This window comes from Corvus hawaiiensis, chromosome 25 (genome assembly GCF_020740725.1).
Source record: "Corvus hawaiiensis isolate bCorHaw1 chromosome 25, bCorHaw1.pri.cur, whole genome shotgun sequence".
In the NCBI taxonomy this organism is placed as follows: Eukaryota; Metazoa; Chordata; class Aves; order Passeriformes; family Corvidae; genus Corvus; species Corvus hawaiiensis.
In genome coordinates this window covers 2,189,287-2,210,134 of record NC_063237.1, presented here as the reverse complement: position 1 = coordinate 2,210,134, position 20,848 = coordinate 2,189,287, and the positions used below count along the sequence as shown (strand labels likewise).

The following is a 20,848-nucleotide window of genomic DNA, read 5'->3' as shown; positions in this document are numbered from 1 at the left end:
TATTAAAGGAAGTCCCTTATGCCACCCTGAGCTTATTAAAAATAAACCAAATGCTGCTAAATGGTCAAAACCAGAAAAGAATCCAATTTTTCAAGACATTACCCATTCTGGGCCATCCCTCCATGTTCAAGGTTGCTTCCAAATAAGCTCATGTAACACCTCATCTGGGGAGACCAGGAACATTTGTGCAACAGATACCAATGTGCCACCAAATAGTTGTAATATTTGTTAAGAATATATGGTAGCCAAATTTTCTCAATCCAATCCCAGGAGGTTTTCTTGCCCTGGGAACATCTTGTGCTCTCAGCCAAGACACTGGATTTACTAAATGCTGACCTTTGTACCCTTCCCAGCATCCCATTATTAGTTATTGCCTGGTAAAAAAAGGAGAAATTGAGTCTTTCTGCTACAAGCAAGGGTTAAAGCAGGTAGTGATTTGATATTTCTGTAGAATAAACTCCAGACCAGAGCAAATCCCTTTTCTATTTTTCTCCTAAAAAAGCAGTTGGTCAATACATAAGCACTGGGATGAAAGGGAGAGGGAAACACCGTGTTGGACAATGCCAAACAAAACTCTTGCCAAACACTGGTTTGGAATGTCACTGGATGGGCCCCTGAGCACCAGGAAAAGGAGCATTTATTTATTTCATATTTTCATCTAGGTATGTAATTTTTTGTTGTTGTTGAATATTTGCATGTATTTGTTATTTGTATTTATTGATTTAATATTTCCCAATCCTCCTCCCAACTTCAGCTCCACAGAAAGGATGGAGCTGCTTCAGTGGATTTCTGATGAGAACAACAATTACTGCTAAATATTTCTCTCCTCTCCAAAGATACCCATCTCTGAAAGGCTCCAGGGATATCTCTGCAACATAAACATGAGAATAAAACCTGCAAGAGCCAGTCAGAGCTTTAGTAGACAAGGTTAATGTACCTTGAACGGCAGCATTAAACAACTTTGCTCATTTTTTTAAGTGGAGAGCTGAGATACCTACGTACCTTTTAAAGTGTTATTTTTATAGGGGAAGACCATTAAAGCACCTTCCAAAACAAACTGGCACAGGGAAACATCAAAGAAGCTTCTTCAAAGTAACCTGACAATACTTGAATTTTGTGCAACCCAGCCCTCTGCCCAAGAAAAGTTCCCAAAAGAGCAAGTTGTGATTTTTTTCAGCAAATCAAAAAGCTTTGAAGTGAAGTGTAGCTGAGGAACCCCAAAAATGCAGAAACTTCCTCTTGCTGGGCATGAAATGCCCAACAAAAATTTCTGGTTCCCTTGTAAAAAATAGGGAGCAGAAGAATTTTCCAACTGTTCTTCTCTGAGAGCAACTACCTCTGGAAAATTTATGTCCAAAGTCTAAAGTCTTGCCCTATGCTTTCAAACCTTGGTTTGTGCTCTTCATTCTCCATCGCAACCTGCTAATTCCATGAGTCAGGAATCACTGAGCACCCACATTTCCATCATGCAAACACCAAATCTCAAACCCACACTGGCAATGAGAAGGTCACAGAATCACAGAATAATCTGAGTTGGAATGGACCCACAAGGATCATCGAGCCCAGCTTCTGGCCCTGCACAGCACCATCCCCAAGAGTCACACCACACATCTGAGAGTATTGTCCAAATGCTTCTTGAGCCCTGGTAGCCTTGGGGCCATGACCACTGCCCTGGGGAGCCTGGTCAGTGCCCAACCACACCCTGGGTGAAGAACCTTTCTCTAATATCCAGCCTAAGCCTCCCCTGACACAACTTCAGGCCATTCCTTTGGGTCCTGCCACCAGGCACCACAGAGATGAGATCAGTGTCTGCCCCTCCTCTTCTCCTCACGAGGAAGTTGAACACTCTGATGAGTCTCCCCTCCGTCTCCTCCAGGCTGAGCAGACCAAGTGCCCTCAGCTGTTCTCATGCAGCTTCCCCTCAAGACCCTTCACCATGTTTGTTGCTCTCCCTTGGATGCTCTCTAACAGTCCAATATTGTTCTTACACTGTTGTGCCCAAAACTGCCCACAGGACTGCAGGTGAGGCCACCCCAGAGCAGAGCAGGACAATCTCCTCCCTCACCCAGCTGGTGATGCTGGGCCTGAAGTCCCCTAAAACAAGAATGTCCCTCCTGGTTGCCAGGGCACTGCTGACTCAAATTCAACTTCCCATCAACCAGGACCCCCAGGTCCCTTTCTGCAGAGCTGCTTTCCAGCATTTCATTCCTTTGTCTGTCTGTACTTCCAGGGTTGCCCCATCCCGGGTGCAGAATCTGGTACTTCCCCTTGTTGAACCTCATGGTGATGGCCCAGTCCTCTAATCTGTCAAGGTCTCTCTGCAGGGCCTCCCCACCTTCGAGGGAGTCAACAGCTCATCCCAGTTTTGTATCGCCTGCGAACTTGCTTAATGTCCCTTCCAGTCCTGCATCCAAGTCATTTATGAAGATGTTGAAGTGCACAGGGTGGAGGACAGAGCCCTGCAGAGCCCCACCAGTGACAGGCTGCAAGTCTGATGCCGCCTCATCCACCGGAACCCTTTGGGCCCGACCCGAGGCAGTTGCTCAAACACGCTCATGCAGCTGTGGGCCAGACATTTGTGCAGAGGATACTGTGACAGATGGTATTGAAGGCTCCATCCCCAAGGTCCCTGCCAGGCTAAAAAGAGCTTCTCGGAGGACATAAAAGGTGATGGCAAAAAATTTGATGAGTTTTGGAGACATGAGCTGGAAGAATAGGTTTAAGTGTGGGTCTGAGGTGAACGAGGTGATGGGAAACTCTAGGATTTGTGAATTCTACAAAATTTCTGTTCCAAGACCAAAGGTGATGCCAGCGCTGTTGCTTGAGGATGGGTATCTGAGAAGAACATGCTCAAAAACTGTCCTTCTCTGCAAAAATTTAATCATCATTTAAGTTTTTCCAGTCCAAACTGACAGCTGCAGTCCTTCACCAATGTCCTGGCTTCAACCAGGACAGAGTGAATTTTTTACAGTAGCTGGGAGTAAATCTCAGCCTGGTCTGAACTCAACACAATGAGGAAACTGGGGTCAAAAAAGGACTGGAAAGTGTTTAGATAGGCTAAATTTTTTTCACAACTTTTTTTGCACAATGACAAAAGATATGGCCTGGCCTCAGAAGTGCATCTTGTGGTCAGAGGGGCTTCAGGAGGAGGAGAGCAGAAACAGTTTTGTGCCTGGAAACTGGGGAGACCAGCACACAGTGGAAAAAGCCAAGGGAAACCAAGTTGTTTCTCAGAAGCCTCCAGGAGAGGTAATTTCTATCATTAACCACTTAGAGTGATGCCAGCCCAGTGTTCCAGAAGGTAATCAGGTGGACACCCACCAGCACATCTTTCTGTGCCTTTAAAGGAAGGTGTCTGGACCTTGCTGGTACAATTTGCTGAGTTCAGGTTTGGTCTCCTTGCTGGAGATACTTCCAGGCCAGGTTGCACTTGTGTCCTCCACAGACACATGCTCATGTTCTCCACAGTTCCTCCAAAGAGAACAACCCAAGGCACACAAAATACATGGCAGGGTACTGAGTCCTTTCATGCAAGCACTGGGCAGCTCACTTTGAAATACAGACTGGAAACAGGGCATCAAGGCAGGGAGGATCCCCCCACAAAGTGGTCATTGTGGTGACCCCAACATCCCCCACACTCACCAGAAAAGTAATTTCGAAGTGAACCCAACCTGTACCTTTATCAGACTGAGGAGATATTCATCACTTCCTTCATCGTGTGGTTTTTGTTTTGGCTGAAGCAAGGTCAGCAGCAGGAATCAAGGCTTAAAGGGCAGCCTGGAGGAAATAATCCTCCCCTTATTGGCTGCTTCTTACTAAAAGGGACTTTCAGAGGAGGCAAGACTCAAAACAAAAGACTCAAATAAAAGATGCTCTGCTGGGCCACGGACCAAATGAAGGTTTTGGGTTTTTCCCTGAGAAGCCCCCACCCTAATGTAATCAGTTTAAGAAGAAACCAGGCACTTTTGCAGAATATTTACACAAATTGAAGGCGCCACTCCCATTTTCAGTGACCAAAGACTTCTCTTTGTTCCTACAGGAGGGAAGTTGTAGCCAACAGGGTTTTATTTTCTGTGTCACCAGCCGGGTGCCCTGGTTTTGGCACGGATCAAGTACATTTGTCACTCTGTCAAGCCCTAATTTTAGTGATCGGGGTTGACTAAAGGACTGTGAAACCCTTGGTTTCATGTACATCTTATTTTAAGCTCTGCATTTTGTTTATTTTTAGTTGGTGACCATTTCTCTGCACCCTACTGCCGGCTGTGCCAAAATTTTGCAGTGATAACAGCCCATATTTCAGAGTATTTTCACAAAAATATATCTGTGTTTTCCTCCAGGCTGCTTATGCCTTGTAGGGCTCTTAACAATATGTTATCAACACTTGAGCTTTAAAACAAGACTCTCTGCACAGACTGATTTCTTAAAAAAAGAAAAAGTGTAATTCTCTCCTGAAATGCTCACTGCATTTAGGGAAGGGTTGATACAATTTAAATGCAACAGAAAACAGCAGAAATTCCTCCAAATAGAGCCACTCCAAGGTCATGACTCGCCACATCCTGCTCAATTAACGCACATAATTGCACAATTAATATCTATAATTGCTTAATTAATATAAAGCAAAGCAGCCTTACTGTTAGGGGGTGCTCAGGGAGCCACTGCCCTGGAAGTGTCCTCCCACTGCCCCGAAAACTGGGTAGGGATCACAACCTGGGAAAGCAAACATGAAATATTTGAATACTGAGAGAAAATGAAGAAATGAGAAAGTGAAATATTAAGCAAAGGATGAAGGTCTGCACTAGGAAAGGTATTCTGGCAGTGCCAGTGAAGCCATGGTGGGCAAGTCTGCTCTTAATGCACTTGTTTTGAAGGATGATGGTGAAAATAGAAGGAACCAAGGAAAATGGAGGTGGGAATATCCCCTGGAGATGAAAGCAGGACTGATGTCTGAGCTAGATCAGGGCTTTTCCCCAGCAGGTTTGAACACCTCCAGAAAAAAAGAAAAAATAAATGAGATTTTTAGAGGTCGAACCGAGATATGTCCAGAAAACGCAGGTGTGCTTGTGGTTGGTCTGTCCACAGAGGATGGAGGTCAATGTAGTCCTGCCCCGTCCTTTTTGACTCCTGGTCGGTGGCAAAAGCTCGTCAGGGGATCACACTGAGGGTTACTGGTACAATCTGGGTCTGAAAAGGAGAGAAAAGAGAAAAAGGAATGAAACAGCACTGCTGTTGGCTGTGCCCCCATTTCATGTTGCCATTTCCCTGGTTAATTACAATCCTTGCTTGTGTGTAAATGTGTTTTTATACTTGGGCTCAGACAGAGTGAACTGGGGAACAGCCACTACCAGAAATGGGGGAGCTCCCAGACACGGTTTAATAAGGAGAAGTCCATCCATATGGTAGAGATGATTTTACAACTACCAAGAATCTGGCCTTTATGGGACTGGGATTTCTAGGCCCATCTCAGCAGTTTCAGTGGAAAAACGAAGATGGGCTGAGCAAGGACCAGCACAGCCACCGACACAGGGGTGTTCTGTGTTTGACTGCAAAAAAAGGAATACAAGAGATAAAATTCACCACATCTCTCCATATATATCACCCCTAGTGAGCCCCTCAGATCTTCAATATCCATCTGATGAACGTCCCTCTACATACATCACCTCCAGATATTACCTGTGTGTCTATAAACATCACCCGAGATCTCCAATATATGTCTGATATATCTACCTTGATATATATCTCCTGGTAGAGAGCTCCTCAGATCTCCAATACAAATCCCTTATATTATATATATATAGTCCAACATATGCCCCTCGATATACACAACCTCTGCCAAGCTCCTCCAATCTCCAGTCTACCACTGATGTATCACCTCGATACAAACCAACCCTCGACAGCCCCTCACCAAGGCACACCTGACATACACAGCTCTGATACATGGCACCAGGCTGGAGCTCCTCAAATCTCAGACAATCATCTGACAAGGCACACATCATCTTCAGGGAGCTCCTCAAAGCTCTGATAGATGTCCCATGATACGTGTCGCCTCCAGAGAGCTGCTCAGATTTCAATACACATCCAATATACCTCCCCTGATACGTGTAACCTGTTCCAGAGCTCCTCGGATTGCTGATCTGTGCCTAACACAGACACGTGTATGTACACCTCCATGTGCTGAACTGCTGATTTGAATGCACCTCTGATACATGCACCTCCAGTTGCACACCACCTCCAAGGAGCTCCTCAGATGCCCAATACCCATCTCAGATACCTGCACCTCCGGAGCGCTCCTCAGATCCCCACGACACACCTCAGGGATGCATCACCAGCAGAGAGCTACGGCTCGTGTGGTGAGGCCAGATAGGAGATCCATGAGAACTGTTTCCCCTGGTTTTAATTCCACCCCAAACCCCAGGCAGTAACACCACCTGCAGTTCTGGGCCTTCACAGCAGGCATTCATCATCTCAGCCAGGAACATGGGTCCAAGAGAGTTACATGGGGAAGCTCGCATAGGAAGTGCCATTTCTGGAAACCTGGCCTAAGGTCATTGCCCAAGGAGAGATATGGAAAGAACGGGGTCATCTCGGGGCAAAACACGGCAGAAACCTCCAACCGTGGAAAACTTGGTGAAAGGTGCTTCTTGACTTCTCAGGCCAGTGCAGGTCCTGCTGAGAGATTGAGAGACCTAATCTGGGTTACACTAAGTGCTCAGAAGGGCCTGAGTCCAGAACTCTTCCACCACAACAGCAGGTGAAATATTAATGGTTATTTCTGGTAAAGAATTTATGCTCATGCCTCAGAGGAACATGAATGGGCTGATGCCAAATACCTGTAGTGAACCGGGGATTTGATTTTCATTGGATTTGTCCTGGCATCATGATGAAAAAGCTCATGTTTTGCACCAGTCCTTCATCCCTATAAAGACTTTTTTTTATCACACAGGAAAGACTTTTGTCATCTGGGCTTGCTGTGTGAACAAAACGTGAGGACTGGGGGAAAAGAGGCAGAAATAAGGCTCTGTCACTTAAAAGTGCTCTGATAGACTGGCAGACTGATTTTCATCCTTGGACGTGGTCAGGCCTGAGGTCTTGGATGCTGCATGCATGTAGGACAAAAACATTTGCAACTTCTGCAGAAATGATGCCACTTTTGTCCCCATCATGAAGAACACCAAGAGCCAACCCCACCAGGGACATCTCCCTGAACACCCTTGCAGAGAGAGAAAGGAGTCTTTTTGAGCTGGCACACACTTTTAGCAACTTCAAAAGGCATCCTTTGAAGTTTAGCAAAGGCCTTTGAAGTCCTCCCGATGCGAAAGGGAATGGAGGAGATGCCTCCTTCAAGATGCTCCACCACAGGCAATGCAAGGCAGCAAGATCCATGGTGTCCCAGGCGCTCATGGCTGTAATTCAGCAGCTGCCCGAGGGTCATGAATGAGACACCATTTCTGACAAGTCATCAATCCCCCCAAATGCCCTGAATCCTGATCTAGTCGACCTGAATAGCATCCAACAGCAGAGAGGGGAGCCCAGTATCCTGGGATGGCAGCCTGTACCCCGGGTGCAAAAAGCCAAGGGCATCCTTGTTAATAAAGATTTAATGAAGTGTAAGGGAATGCTAATAAAGCTGACATTTAGCAAAACAAAATTCAGGATTTTTGCACAAAGTGTAGGATTTTAAAGCAAGAAGGCTCTTCCCAGCAAGTCACTTTGTTTCTTCCAACGTGAGCGGGCCACAATGCTTCCAACCTCATCATGTCAATGCTGTTTAATTGTGACTACCACGTTTTAATAAACTTAATGCCAGCTCCTCTGACTTAGGGGAAACCACAAACAGTGAAATCCCCAATAATGCTGAGTTTTATTGAATTATTTTTATACCTCACACTATGCCCAGCAGCAAGCTCTACTGGCCCCAAACTCCACACCCGTGGGGATAACCAAAGAAAAACCCTGTAGGCGCGAAAAACAGTACAAACACAGAAATCAAAGCTCAAATTTCAGTTAACCCTTTAAGGAGCTCCAAGGGATGATCGTGATATACCTTTGCAACACCTGCTGCCATCTGCAATGAGGACTTTTGTGACAAAAACCTTTGGTGTGTTGGGGTTTTCCCCACACAGTGCAATTTCTGTAGCATCTCCAGCATCTGGGTAAGGGCTGCGGCCAAGTGTTGGGGATGCTCAAAGGGGCAAAGAGGAATACAGCATTTTCATTTCAGAAGAAAAACTGGTGATGCACAAACCCCACCCTTTCTCTGAGAGAGTGAAAGATTTGAGATGTGCCCACACACCCAAATATTTTTGTATTTGTGCAAAAGCAAAGCTGCTTTGAGGCAAAACACAGTTGGGAGAGACAGGTATTGGTGGAGCCCTGCTGTAGGTGACTCACATTATCCAAACAGGGCATGGAGAGAAATACTGGACATCCCCACCCCAGACATGCACATGTGAACACATCTGGATCCAGGGAACAAAAGCAGCCTCTCTCCACTGTGCTGATAAATAATGGAAAGGCAAAGTGCCCTGCAGAAGCAGCACCATACTGTTTGGCCTCGGGCGAGACGGAGGAAAATTCGGTACCCATGAGGTCTGGAACAGTGGGATTAATAACACATCAATTTTAATGCAGGGTGGCTTGTACGGTTTTTTCCCTTTTCCCTTTTTTTTTTTTTTTTTTATCCTGCTTCACAAACAGCAAAGTGAATGTTTGAGCATCTCAGTGGGGGGTTAATGAGGACTCTGATTAGTTATTCAGATTTGCCGATGCTGCCTACATCCATCCTCGGATGGGGGAATAACAGGAAAGGGTTTGCAGAAAAAGCTCTTAGAGATGACCTGCTTGGCTTTCACAGCTCAGGCAGATGAAGGCTTTGGGGGGCCCATGTTACAGTGGTCCCCAACCCCAGAATCCTAGTGCCAACTTTGAGATGGAAAAGCATATTTTCCCATCATTTGTAGGGGATGGAAAAAGCTGCTGCACGTTCAGCCATGCCAATTCCTGTAAAGTTTCGGAGGAAAATACTTGGATTTTTTTCACATGAAAAAAAAAAGATTCTCGGCTGCCCTTAATAAAATTTGTGTGCAATTGTGGTCAGAAGTATATGGCCAAAAATGACGGGTGGATTGGATGCAAGGATGCATGGATTCATGGATGCAAGGATGTATGGACACACAGAGTCATGGATGAACATGCGTGGTGAAAAGATACATGGACACATGGAGGCAAGGATGGAAGAAAGGATGGATCATCCTGTAAAAGCCACCACTGGGCTGCAACAATGCAACAACTGCTGCAGTATTTTCTACAGCATCCCATAAAATTCTAACAGTGGTTTATGTCCTTGTGGAAAAGCAATGAGCTCACCTCCTTGCTCCTTGACCCAGGGACATTTTAAGCAGGTTGAGCTCACATCAGTATTTTAAGAAGGTGGAACTGCTGTATTTCAGGGTTGCTTTCCAGATTTAGGCTTTTGTTCTTCACCTGCATCAAAAATCAAAAGGGAACCTGAGAAAATAAATGGCAGGTGTCCAAAATGCCACTGCAAAAGGCCTAAAGGATGGAGTCAGGGAGGTGTTTCATAGCATTGCAAAGGGGCTAATAAAAAAATATAGGCATTATTTTAGGATTGACTCTAGGATTCATTATTTCTTCATCAAGAAGAAATATTTGAAGGATGAACAGGAGGGTGAAGGCACTGTCTCAGTGGTAAATTCATCCTAAGAACACTTTATTTCTTCTTGGCTCTATTGACCCAGTTGGCTCTTGCTTTGAGCATCACTCAACCTAGCACCCAACTGGGGTTTGGGGGGGCTAAATTCTTTGTGTCATTTCCCACAACACCTGCCAGAATCTCAGAGGAAAGACAAACTGGAGTTATCCTTCCTATTTCACGTTGAGGCACTCCATCCCAAACAGGCTCTTTTCCCAAGGACTGCCTCCATATGCTTTGTCTGGGTTTTAAACGGTGTGTTAATTGTTCTGAATTAACAGCTCCAGCTGGAGAAGCAAACAAGCAATTTGCAACCTTAAGATAACACCCAACTCATCTCAAGTGATTTAAGTTGGGAGTTTGTTTGGTTGGTTGGGGGGGGTTTAGTGGTTTTTGGGGTTTGGGGTTTTTTTTTTTGAGGGGAAATAGCACCTTTCTGGTTGTGAATGCACTGTCCAGAGCTTGGCTAAAATCACTCCGTGCACCCAATCCACCCGGGGTGGCCACTGGCACATGGCCACAGAAGGAGGTGGGATTGTAGGACAAAGAGAAAAAATGAAAAATCTCTGCATTTCATTTTACTTTAGAGACAGGAAAAATATAATATATCCTCATCACTGCTGGGCAAACCACTGACTGCAGAAGGGCTAAGGATTATTTTCTCCCCAACACATGGGGGTTTTTTATTACACAGAATCAGAGAATCCCAGAATGGTTTGGGTTGGAAGGGACCTTAAAACTCATCTTGTTCCAACTCCCTGCCACAGGCAGGAACACCTTCCACTATCCCAGGTTGCTCCAAGCCCCGTCCAGCCTGGCCTTGGGCACTGCCAGGGATCCAGGGGCAGCCACAGCTTCTCTGGGCACCCTGTGCCAGGGCCTCCTCACCCTCACAGGGAAGAATTTCCATTTACAGTTTGTTTCAAAATATTCAAGCTCTCAAATAGACCAAAAAAACCCGTCAGCAAACTCTTTCAAGCTTTCTTCCTTTGCCCTCTTTCATCTTTTTCCCTTTTCTTTTTTTCATTTGCTGCTAGATAGAGGAAGGAAGAAGGAAAGACCATGATGATGATTTGTTTACAAGACTGGATCTTCAACATGGATATATCAGTATTTTTTTTAATTGTCATTTCAGCAATTTAAATCCTTTCTAATCTCACTCAGGGTGTGGGATTCAAGGAGGAAAGCCCACCCCTCTCTTCCCACCCTTCCATGCCTGGTTTTAAGAGTAGCCAATGGCACTGGCAGTGAAACAGACTCCAAAAGAAAATATTTCTATGATTATGACCGAGTGTCTGCTGCCAGAATGAGTGGAAAATCCTCTTGGTACCTGTCCTGGTTCGAGCCACGAGAGGGTTAATTTTTGCAGTTGCTGGGAGGGGTCAGGGCCAGGACCTGGTTATTCTACACCACTTCACATCATTTTGGGGGGAAGGGCAGGAAAGGGACTCTCTTCCCAGCCGAAGGGAGCAGCTCTAGCTGCAAGGTGAGCATTTTTATATGTGAATCGCTCTCTTTTTTGGTACACTGTTGTTATTAGCATTCTTGCTGTTACTGTTTGTTTTCTTCTCTCTTTCCTGTTTCCAGTAAATTGTTCTTATCTCAACCCATCTTTTTGATGATGATCTTTGCCTTTTGTGCCTCCAGTTCTCTTCTCCAGGAGGAGAAGGGGAGAGGAAAGGGGATCAAGTGAGTGGCAGCTGGTTTGTAGTCTCAGTAGAAGACTGAGACTCTGCAAACTCTATCCCTGCCAAGACTGAGTTGGGAGTCAATGTCCATCAACCCCCAACAGTTTTCCAAGAGCATCGGATAACTGGGGTCGTGGATGGGGTCACGGTCCTCCAACATGGTCTTCTGCTGAAGTTGGGGCAGTGTCTCCATTTTGTCTCCTTTTTCCAGAGAAAAAGGGGGTCTAACTGTGCCCTGAAGACACGAAGAAGGGCCATTAAGATGCAACAACGCATCCGTCTCCAGTCATGGGAGGCACCTCCAAAATACAGACCCAACTCTGGGGCTGTGGGACTCAGGCAGCCTTGGATGCCCAGATCCCCAGTGCCAAGCTGTGCTACCTGACGACCTCCTGGCACATGGATAAAGTAACAGGAGAAGCGATAAATCACTTTGGCACCTTCCCTGGGCATGGCAGCCCTTGATAAAAAACCAAACCTCAAGGGAGGGAGTCTGACACCACACTACTCCCAGTGCATTCTGTTGCACACATTAATCCTTCTTGATGGAGAATTACAATTAGGGCTCCGTCTTAAGGAGATATCAGCAATCAGATATCTTATCAAATGCCACCTCAATTATTCAAATAATCCCTGGCTCTTAGATTTGGGTGCTGTTTAGGGAAAGCGGTCCGATTAATGTGCTGACACTTCCCCATCACGTCCAACATCCTCAACTTCATGTCTGATTACGGAATTTGCATTCAATTTAATTTTTTCCATCTGGAGTAAATGAATAATCCGAGTACCTACCCCAGCCTTAATTACATTTGTTAAATTAAAAACCTGGGATGTGAGAAATTTAAATGCATGTAGCTCCATGGCCAGACAAACCTGCATGTTCAACCTGCCGCAGCCCTGCCAGCTCCTGCTCCAATTTCTCTTCCTTCCCCACAGCCAGGCATCAAGGAAATTACAACTAGAAAACAAAAATTCTTTCTAAACGATGAAACAATAGATGATCTTTTGACATTTCCAGTGCTGTTTGCAAGGGAATGAGATAAAATGTAATAAATTCATATACTTCTGTGTGTTTCTTGGCTCCAGCAGCTAAAATTTCCATCTCTTTATGCAGGAGTCCTGGGGAGCAGAAATCCTTGATAATGCCAAACAATTCGACACTTTATTTTCTCTTTACTCCACACCATGCAAAACACAGGCTTCAAGCTGCCAGCTGCTGGGAGTGAAACCAGATGCCACATCCCTTTTCCATATGGAAACAGAAATCACCCCGTTTGGGGGGGTCCTGTGCTCCCCTCGGTCGCAGCCCTCCGTGACCCCAGGGCTGCTACCGGCACACAGCAAAGCCTCTCTCCAACAGCAAAAAAACCACTATTTCAATGGTGCAGTTGTCATTTTTTACACCCAGCCTGGCTCAGGCCAGATCCTTGTACCATCAGACTCAGAGAATAGAAAAAAAAAAATTTGCCCCAAGCCACCACATTTCCTAATTTTAAAATAAAGAAGGTAAACAGAGAGGTGTAAGTAAAACTACTGAACTTGATACATTTTTTAAAATTAACTTAGCAGAAGCTTGCTGAATTTCCCTTCTTCCAGAGGTGATGAAACTCAAAAGGCTGGAATTCATAGGTGGACTCAAAGTGGTGATGAGAAAAGTGTCCAAATAATTAAAGAATAATTAAACATTAAATGGAAGATAAAGCATTACCAGCTCAGACCATTTTAGGAGGAATATTTCAGATATTAATTGGAAATGGGAAATGTCAAATAAATATCTTTGGGTGTTGATCTAGATGTCAGCAGCAATGAAAACGTTGAGGAAAGTCTTTTCTCCACACTTACAAAGACTGAGTTAAATAACTCACATGTGAGTGAGTGCAATGACAACAATCCCCCAGTCTGAGAGACCAGTAATAAAATACGGTTAAAAATATTCAGGGAAAGCCACACTCAGGTAAAGTGAGACAGGTGAGAGCAGAATCAAAAATAGTTTTCCCTTTCCTCCCAGCATGCTTGCAGCTCAGACAACACTTCTGCACTCCCAGGGAGCTGGATTTGACTCCCCAGCCCAAAAAAATCCCTTCAGAGGGGTGTAATAGAGCATCCCCCCAGGCACAGCAGCCCTCAGATTTGGCCATCAGAGCAGGCAACTCGGATGCAGTCTAATGGACCTGCGGTTCCTCATCCTTCCTGACTTTCTTCTGCTTTGTTTGGAGTTAACAGTTATAGCTCCAGAGAAGAAAACATCATGTTTTAGCAATGAGGTCCCCAGCGAGGCTGTTTAAAAATTAATTAGTGCCATGCAATGTATTAGCGATGAATAGTAATTTTAGCTTTTGTACCTACTTCATTGCCTTCTACATGGTTGTTATTCCAGCTTTTCCATGGTCCTCCCAGCCAACCAGGACCTATACAGAGCATACCAAGGAAATTATTGGCTGTGTCTCCTGGAAATACCCAATCCAACAGCAAACACACACCCCAACATGTTCTCTCTGAAGCTTTTAAATAAATCAAGGTCATATTTGCTGAGCTGGCTGGAAGGTTGGGAACCTGCTCTGCTCACAGAGGTTCCAATCATCCCAAAACAGCAGCTGTCCAAGGGTGTGAGCCTGGCTAGACACCCCCCATAGCCCCTGAGCATGTTGTGGTATGGAGGAGGTTGTGGGTCGTGGCTTCATCCAGGAGGGAGGACAGAGGTCCTCCCTCCATGGACAGACATGGGCGGAGATCGCCCAACCCTGAAGATGGAGAACCTTCAAGGATGGAGGTCTGCCAACCCCAGATGTCTCTGCCAGCCCCAAGGACGAAGATTCTCCTCTAAACCCAAGGAAGAAGATCCCCGTATCCCAAAGATGGAGACACACTCCCAACTCTGAAGGTGAAGATGCTCAAGCCTCAGGGATGGAGCTCCGCAAAACACAAGGAAGAATCCACCTAACCCTAAGGTTGGGAATTCCCCCAGCCACAAGGAAGGGGATCTCCCAACCCTGGAAATGGAGATCTCCAAAACCCAAGGATGGAGACTCACAAAGTTCAAGGAGAGAGCTCCTAACCCTGAGTATGGGGATCCACCAACCCTGATGATGTAGATCCTCAAAACCCAAGTACCTTCACAACCCTGAGGATGGAGATTCTGCAGACTCCAAGGATGGAGATCCCCCAAGAATGGAGAACTTCCAAGGAGAGAGAAATCCCCTCCAGGACAAAGACCCCCCCAAACTTAAGGATGCAAACCCCATCTTCCCCAATCCCATGGAGGGCAATCACCCCCTGGGCCATCAGTGGCTGAAGTCTTCACCCCACGCTGCACGGAGCAGGACCCGGGGGCATTACCCTGGTCTGGTAATGGCCACCTCCCAAACTGCAACCCCAAACGAGCCACCACTGCGCTCCTTTCAGCAGTGAGTGAGGCAGCAGGGACCAAGGAACCTTGCTGTGTCGACTGCCTTCAGGTGGATTGTGGAGCTAAGGGGAATTTGCTGGGACATCTGGAATATATTCATTTTATGGCATGTTTCATATCACAGACAGGTACTTTGAAGCAGTTAAGTAGTAGCAGGGCAGCACGTCCCCATGGGTGGGCTGCGGTTTGCGCTTTCAGCCCGAGCTGCACCAGCATGACAAAGGGGCTGGGGAGACAGAGCTGACGTTTCCCGAACAGCTTTGTGCCTCTGGGGGCAAATCCAGCAAGAAATTAAAACCCAAAAGGCCAAAAAAAAAAAGAAAAAGGGAAAAAAAGAAAGAAAACAACCCGCACATCTAAGTGATGTTGATCCCCCACATCAGGCTATTAACAGGCCCATCACAAATTGTAAATGACTCAGATAAATTAAATGGCTTAGCAACTGTGAGGAAAGGCCCTTCTGAAGATTCATTTGTTTCGCGGAAAAGAAATTATTCGGGAATTTTAAATCTTTTCCAGCAGCTTGACACAGACACCCTGTCAAGCCCACATGTTGATGCTCACGCAGCCCTGGGAGGCAGTCAGCCCTGAAAGGAAAAGTCAGAGAATCAGAGAATCCCGGAATGGTCTGGGTTGGAAGGGATCTTAAAGATCATTCATTCCAATTCCCTGCGATCAGCAGGGACACCTTCCACTATCCCAGCTTGCTCCGAGCCCTGTCCAGCCCGTTCTTGGGCTCTTCCAGGGATGGGGCAGCCACAGCTTCTCTGGGCAACCTGTGCCACGGCCTCAGCACCCTCACAGGGAACAATTTCTTCCTGATTTCTAAACCTCCTCTCTTTCAGTTCAGTGCCATCAAAGTCCTCTGCGAGCATCCAAAAGCAGGGGGATACAGGCACGTTCCCGCTGGCAAGCCACTAACGAGGCTGTGCCCCCTCCTAGCAAAACTATTAAAAGCCTCAGCCAATGAGGAGGTCTGAAAATGGGATGAATTGACCCAAAAAGCCCCCATGCTGAGGGAAAGCCAGCAACTGAGCTGCAATTAAAAAGGAAAAAGGGGGACAGTAACATGGGGCAAGAAACTAGGGTTGCAACCCTGGGTGCAGTGAGGTGCAGCGATGCCAAAAGCTGCAGTGATCCCCCGAGGCCCAGCGAGCTGCAGTGATTTACCCCCCAAAGCAGGGAGCCACTGCTTTCCTCCCGTGCTAACTCCCGAAATTCATGCGTTACACCTACCTGACTTCAGAGGCAAAGCCCAACTCCCCATTCACAGCCCTTTTAGCTCATGTAAAATTGAGGGGTTTTTCACCTTCAGACACTATTTCGCCGGCAGCAGCAACTCAAAACCCCTTTTAGTGGAAGTTCAGAGGTATAAAAGATGCAAAACACCCCTAAATTATTCACATGGTGTTTCAATCAAAGCCGCACTATGGGATAAAGGGAAGGATCTGGTGACCCTGGGGATGTCTCCCCATCCCCGTCTAGATAGAAAAACCCTTCTTGCATTTATTGGGGAGAAGTGAATGGGGGAGAGAATAAAATAAAAGGGTTTCCTGTATCCAGAAAGGGCTGGAGAGTGAGGAATGCAAGGAGTACCCACTTTTCAGGTGCATCCAACCAGAGAATCCTGGTTGTACTTGCCCTTTGGCAACACTGAAGCTTTTCCAAACTTTTATAGCACCAGAAGAGTAAAATTAAAGTGCATCATGGGAAGAGAAAATGCTAACCTAGAAATCCAGCAAGAAGGGATGGAAACAACAACAACAACAAAAAAGAAAATTAATAGGAAACTCAAAAATTATTATTTTGTATTTCAAATACAATAGGTTTTCCAAAAGATAAAGCCTTGGAAGATATTTCTTCTTCCATTTTTTTCCTCTCTGTTTCGCTTCTTTCTGTTTCACTGAGCATCCAGGTGCTCCTGAGCTGGGATTTCCATTTCTCTGGCTCCTTCTTGGGGCAAAACCCCAATAGCCCAATACAAAAAAACCCAAAGCCCAATCCCAAAAGTAGGACACCAAGCCCTGCTCAATCCAACCTCAGTATGAGGCTCGCTAATTACCCCGTAATAGTATTTATATGCTGCCGGCACACTCGGAAATGCAGCTCCTAACAACCGAGGTCGGCATCAATATTAATGTCCCGGCTTGACTCTCCATATGCAGGGACCAACAGGAGACAAAAAAACATCACAGCATAGTGAAAAGAGGGGCAGAAAAGGAATTTTTAAAGTATTTTTCTGTGTTTGGGCAGGAAGGGAGTGCTTGAGATTAAATGAGGGGAGCAGCAATAAGAGCAAATATAAGTTCCCATCTCTGAGGCATAAATCTTCCAGCACTGCAAAATTTTTCACCATCCATACGCCCTTCCTCAAACTTTGAGTCTCCCCACAGGTAGGAACAGGCCAAAAAAACTCTTCTTTGCTTGTGATGGGAACAGATTTCTAAAATTCAGGGCCTTCCCCTACCCAGTTACTCTAAGACGTTCAGCTTCAAATATTCACCCCTGCAAAATTCAGTCCTCTCTTGGTTGCTCATGCAAAACCCCAGGCTTTGGGTTGGCTCAGCTGGAAATGACCTCCCGAGAAGCATTTCTTTTCCAGTGATAGTTTGATCCCTACATAACAAGGGAGCATATCCCCCCAGAATCAATATTATATTGCATGCAAACATACACAGAATATCTGTAGAAATGTGGCTAGACAGGGCACAGTGTGGGTTGCATACATGTCTCAGCACCGCTCCATAATTTGATTAAAAACCGTCTTTTCTTAATAATTTCTATGCAGAGACACTTGTCACACCAGGAGCATTAAGGCAGAGTTTAAATGGAGTTAATAAACTATTAATAGCCTGCAGTAAGGCTGTGATAGATTTGAGCTGCATGTGATCAGTACCCCTTGGTACCCATGGCCGTGCTCGGTGCACATCGATAAAAATCAGAGGTCTTCCATGGAAAACGCAGTTCCAGGAAATCTGATGTTTCTCGTGGAAAGATGCACGTTTGCAGGATTTTCTCCATCAGAATGAAAGCTGGCAGTTTAAGAGCAAGCATGGATGTGGCATTTACTCTGTGGACTGTCAGGTGCTGTGTCAACCCACACCACTGACATGCTAATTCATGTTGATTAATACTGAAAGAAAATGAACGGAAGCCATAAAGTTCATGCCCAAAAATTCAACATTAAGACATTCCCAGATAATCATTTTGCGGTACTTTCTTTCCATTGCAATTCGAGAATTTCCTTATTTTTAGTCAAATTTGAAGCAAGAAAAGGGCAAATCGTGGAAAGAATTTGAAAATAGATGCTCTACTTCCCGCAGCCACTGTGGTTATGAAGCCTTTACTGACACATTTTGAGCTGTTATTAAACAACATCAACAAGTAACACTGACCCTTCAGAGAAGCCCCAGCTCTGTACTGATGACTACAACAGCAGCAGGTAACTCATTAACCCTTCAAAGACCCAGCCCTGAGTTAATGACTACAATGGCAAAGAATAAAATGTTGATCCTACAGAGAAGACCCAGCCCTGCATTGATGACTACCCTGTGTAGAAGCAGGACTCAAGCCAACTGCCTAAAGACTGCCATAAAAATCAAATGCCACTATTAAGTGATTTCAGATATTGCAAGAAATCCCCAGAGACTAATTATAACCTCGTTTGGCAATTTGGGTGGAAAGCACACTCTGCAGTTGTAGCCTTGGCCATCAATTCTGGTCAAACTTGAGATCTTTCTAAAGAGCCATTGTGTGACCCAGTGGAAATGGCAATTTTTCATAAGGAATTTCCCCCAAAGCTTAAATTGCCTCTTTATTAAATATTTCTTAGTTCTAACTTGTGGAGAGAGGCTGCGAGGTCTATTCCAGGAGGAGCAGTCTGTGAGAAAAAGTCAGAGGGTAAAAGCTTATCAGGGAAAAAAACTGAGGATTTCCACTTGAGATGCTGATTGGAACCACCTGAGGACCCAAAGATAAACTCTAAAACAGGAGGGGTTTGTTTTTCTTTATTGGGATGATGAAAGAAGAACCATGAGAAGGAGTAACACCTTCTTCCACCTCCCCCAGCTGCAGATGGCCACCACCTTTTGGGCATTCCAACCCAAACCCTGACAATCCACTACAAGACTCTTCCCCACCACTTCCAAGAGAGATGAGTGAAAGGAGAGCACCTTCCTCCAACCTTTCCATCAGCATCAGAGGAAACACCTAAACACCAGAAACACCTAAACCACCACACCTTGCAAATCCCTCCCTGCCTTTCCCCTCCCCGATGGCTGCTTTCCCCAGAGGATCCTCCAAGACGTCCAAAACCTGCTCAAAATCATGACCTGCCAAACAATTAACTGAAAGCAAACAAGAAATCGAGTTAATTAATAAATTGGGAACTACTGAAAGTCAACACGCCACACAATCAACTTGCCACAGGCCGCCCGTGCCAGGCATGGCTGCTGTTTCAGTGCTCCGTGTTTTCCCCCACTGGTTTCCCATGAAATGGGAGCTGCAAGGACTGAGAGAAATAAGAGTAATTTTGAGGGTTGCTGCAGCTTTTCAGCTCTCTGATGAGATGTTATTGGCTGATCTCCTACACAGCTGCTCCCTGCTGAATAGACACATCCCACCTCCAGTGCCGTTGGCCATCAACCAATGTGGGAATAAAAGCAAGTTTTGGGGGTTTTTTTCCTGTTGATGTGAATTATTTGGGGATTTTTTTATTTCTGGCTAAGGAATATGTGGTGATTTATCCAGAACTGCATTTAGATGGAAAAATCCCCTCTTTGCTGTCTCATCCCTGCCTAAGTGGCAGCTGCAAGTGGTCCAGTGCAGTGACCACCATCCTACAGCGAAGTGGGTCAGGACTATTTAATACCAAAAACTGGGGAGAAATGTTGTATTTCTTCAGCAATAAATGCTCCTTTTCCCAAAGTGCTAGTTCAGAATGGAGAAAAACATTCAGTTTTGAAATGCCTCAATGAAATTTAATTTTTGGTTTGAATCAACAGCTTCACTCAGTGCCATTTTAATGCTATTTTATGCTGAAATGTCAATTGGAAACTAACATTTTAAAATGTCAAAACATTTCACGTCTGCAGACGGTGCCGATAGTTTTTTGCTTCCATGTGTCCAAACAGAAAACGCTTTTGGAATTTTACCATGGGAAGAATAAAATTTTTAGATATAGATGTATTATATATATATATATATAAAAATCAATATTTTGACTTCTTGGAATGAAAACAAAGTTAAAATATAATATTTCCTCTAGGATGCAAACAATATTTTCTGACAAGCCGTAATCACCAAAAAGCAATCTGAGCCAAATGTTTGCTACCATGGTCTGTTATAGCTCAATGGAAAGAGAAGAGAAAGAAATTTTTGATATTGTAGGCTCTCTGAACCCTTTTTTTGCCACTTATTTCCAGGGTGCAGGAAGCTCCTTCCACCATACAGAACCATTTCCAATGCACTGATTTTCCTTAATAGTGGGGAAAACAGCCTCAAAAAAATGATGATTTTTCTCTTCTAGAAAAGGAGAACTGGGGGGGGGGGGGGGCGATTTGAATTTTGAGGCGATTTTCCCTGTATTTTGCACTGATGACACCTTACCCCCAGAACTGGAGAGGAAATGGAACTGGGAGGTTTTTGCCACACTCATGCCGGCTGCAGGCAGCACGTGCACAGAGCGTGGGGGGTTTATCCAATATAAATGCAATTATCCAGTGATCTAACCTTTTAAATTCCTGTCTTGCCCATGTGTTACCAGAAAAAAAACTAATGGAAAAAAAATAGGAAAAGAAAGCAAATAGAAGCCAAGCAATCCACGGCAGTCACAGTAAAAAAAAAATAAAAATAAATAGAATTTTACTTATTTTCCTGGATCCAGGGGCAGGGTGTAAACACACAGTGCTGTAAAATGGGATGAAAACGGGTAGTTTTGGAACCATTATTGGCCAAGTTTCTTGTTCCAAATCTCACAGCTCCATCATCCTCGACAGCACAGCTCAGCCACCCTCCATCACCTTTACATCTCCTCCAAATTTCTAT

At 45.1% G+C, this 20,848-nt stretch overlaps 1 protein-coding gene across 6 annotated transcripts in view; it reads right to left on the bottom strand.

Annotated features, from left to right (window-relative positions):
• PKNOX2 (PBX/knotted 1 homeobox 2) overlaps positions 1-20,848 on the bottom strand; it is an 86,362-nt gene that overhangs the window by 33,128 nt on the left and 32,386 nt on the right. The window contains exons 2-6 of one of the 6 annotated variants that reach the window (XM_048328655.1): positions 13,744-13,805; positions 12,271-12,355; positions 9,364-9,480; positions 5,030-5,181; positions 4,632-4,707 (exon numbers count right to left, since the gene is read on the bottom strand). The gene's annotated coding sequence lies outside the window, so the exon portion shown is untranslated. Of the gene's footprint in view, positions 1-4,631; positions 4,708-5,029; positions 5,182-9,363; positions 9,481-12,270; positions 12,356-13,739; positions 13,806-20,848 lie in introns of all 6 variants that reach the window. The other 5 variants (XM_048328657.1, XM_048328656.1, XM_048328658.1 and 2 more) reach the window with 5 other exon arrangements.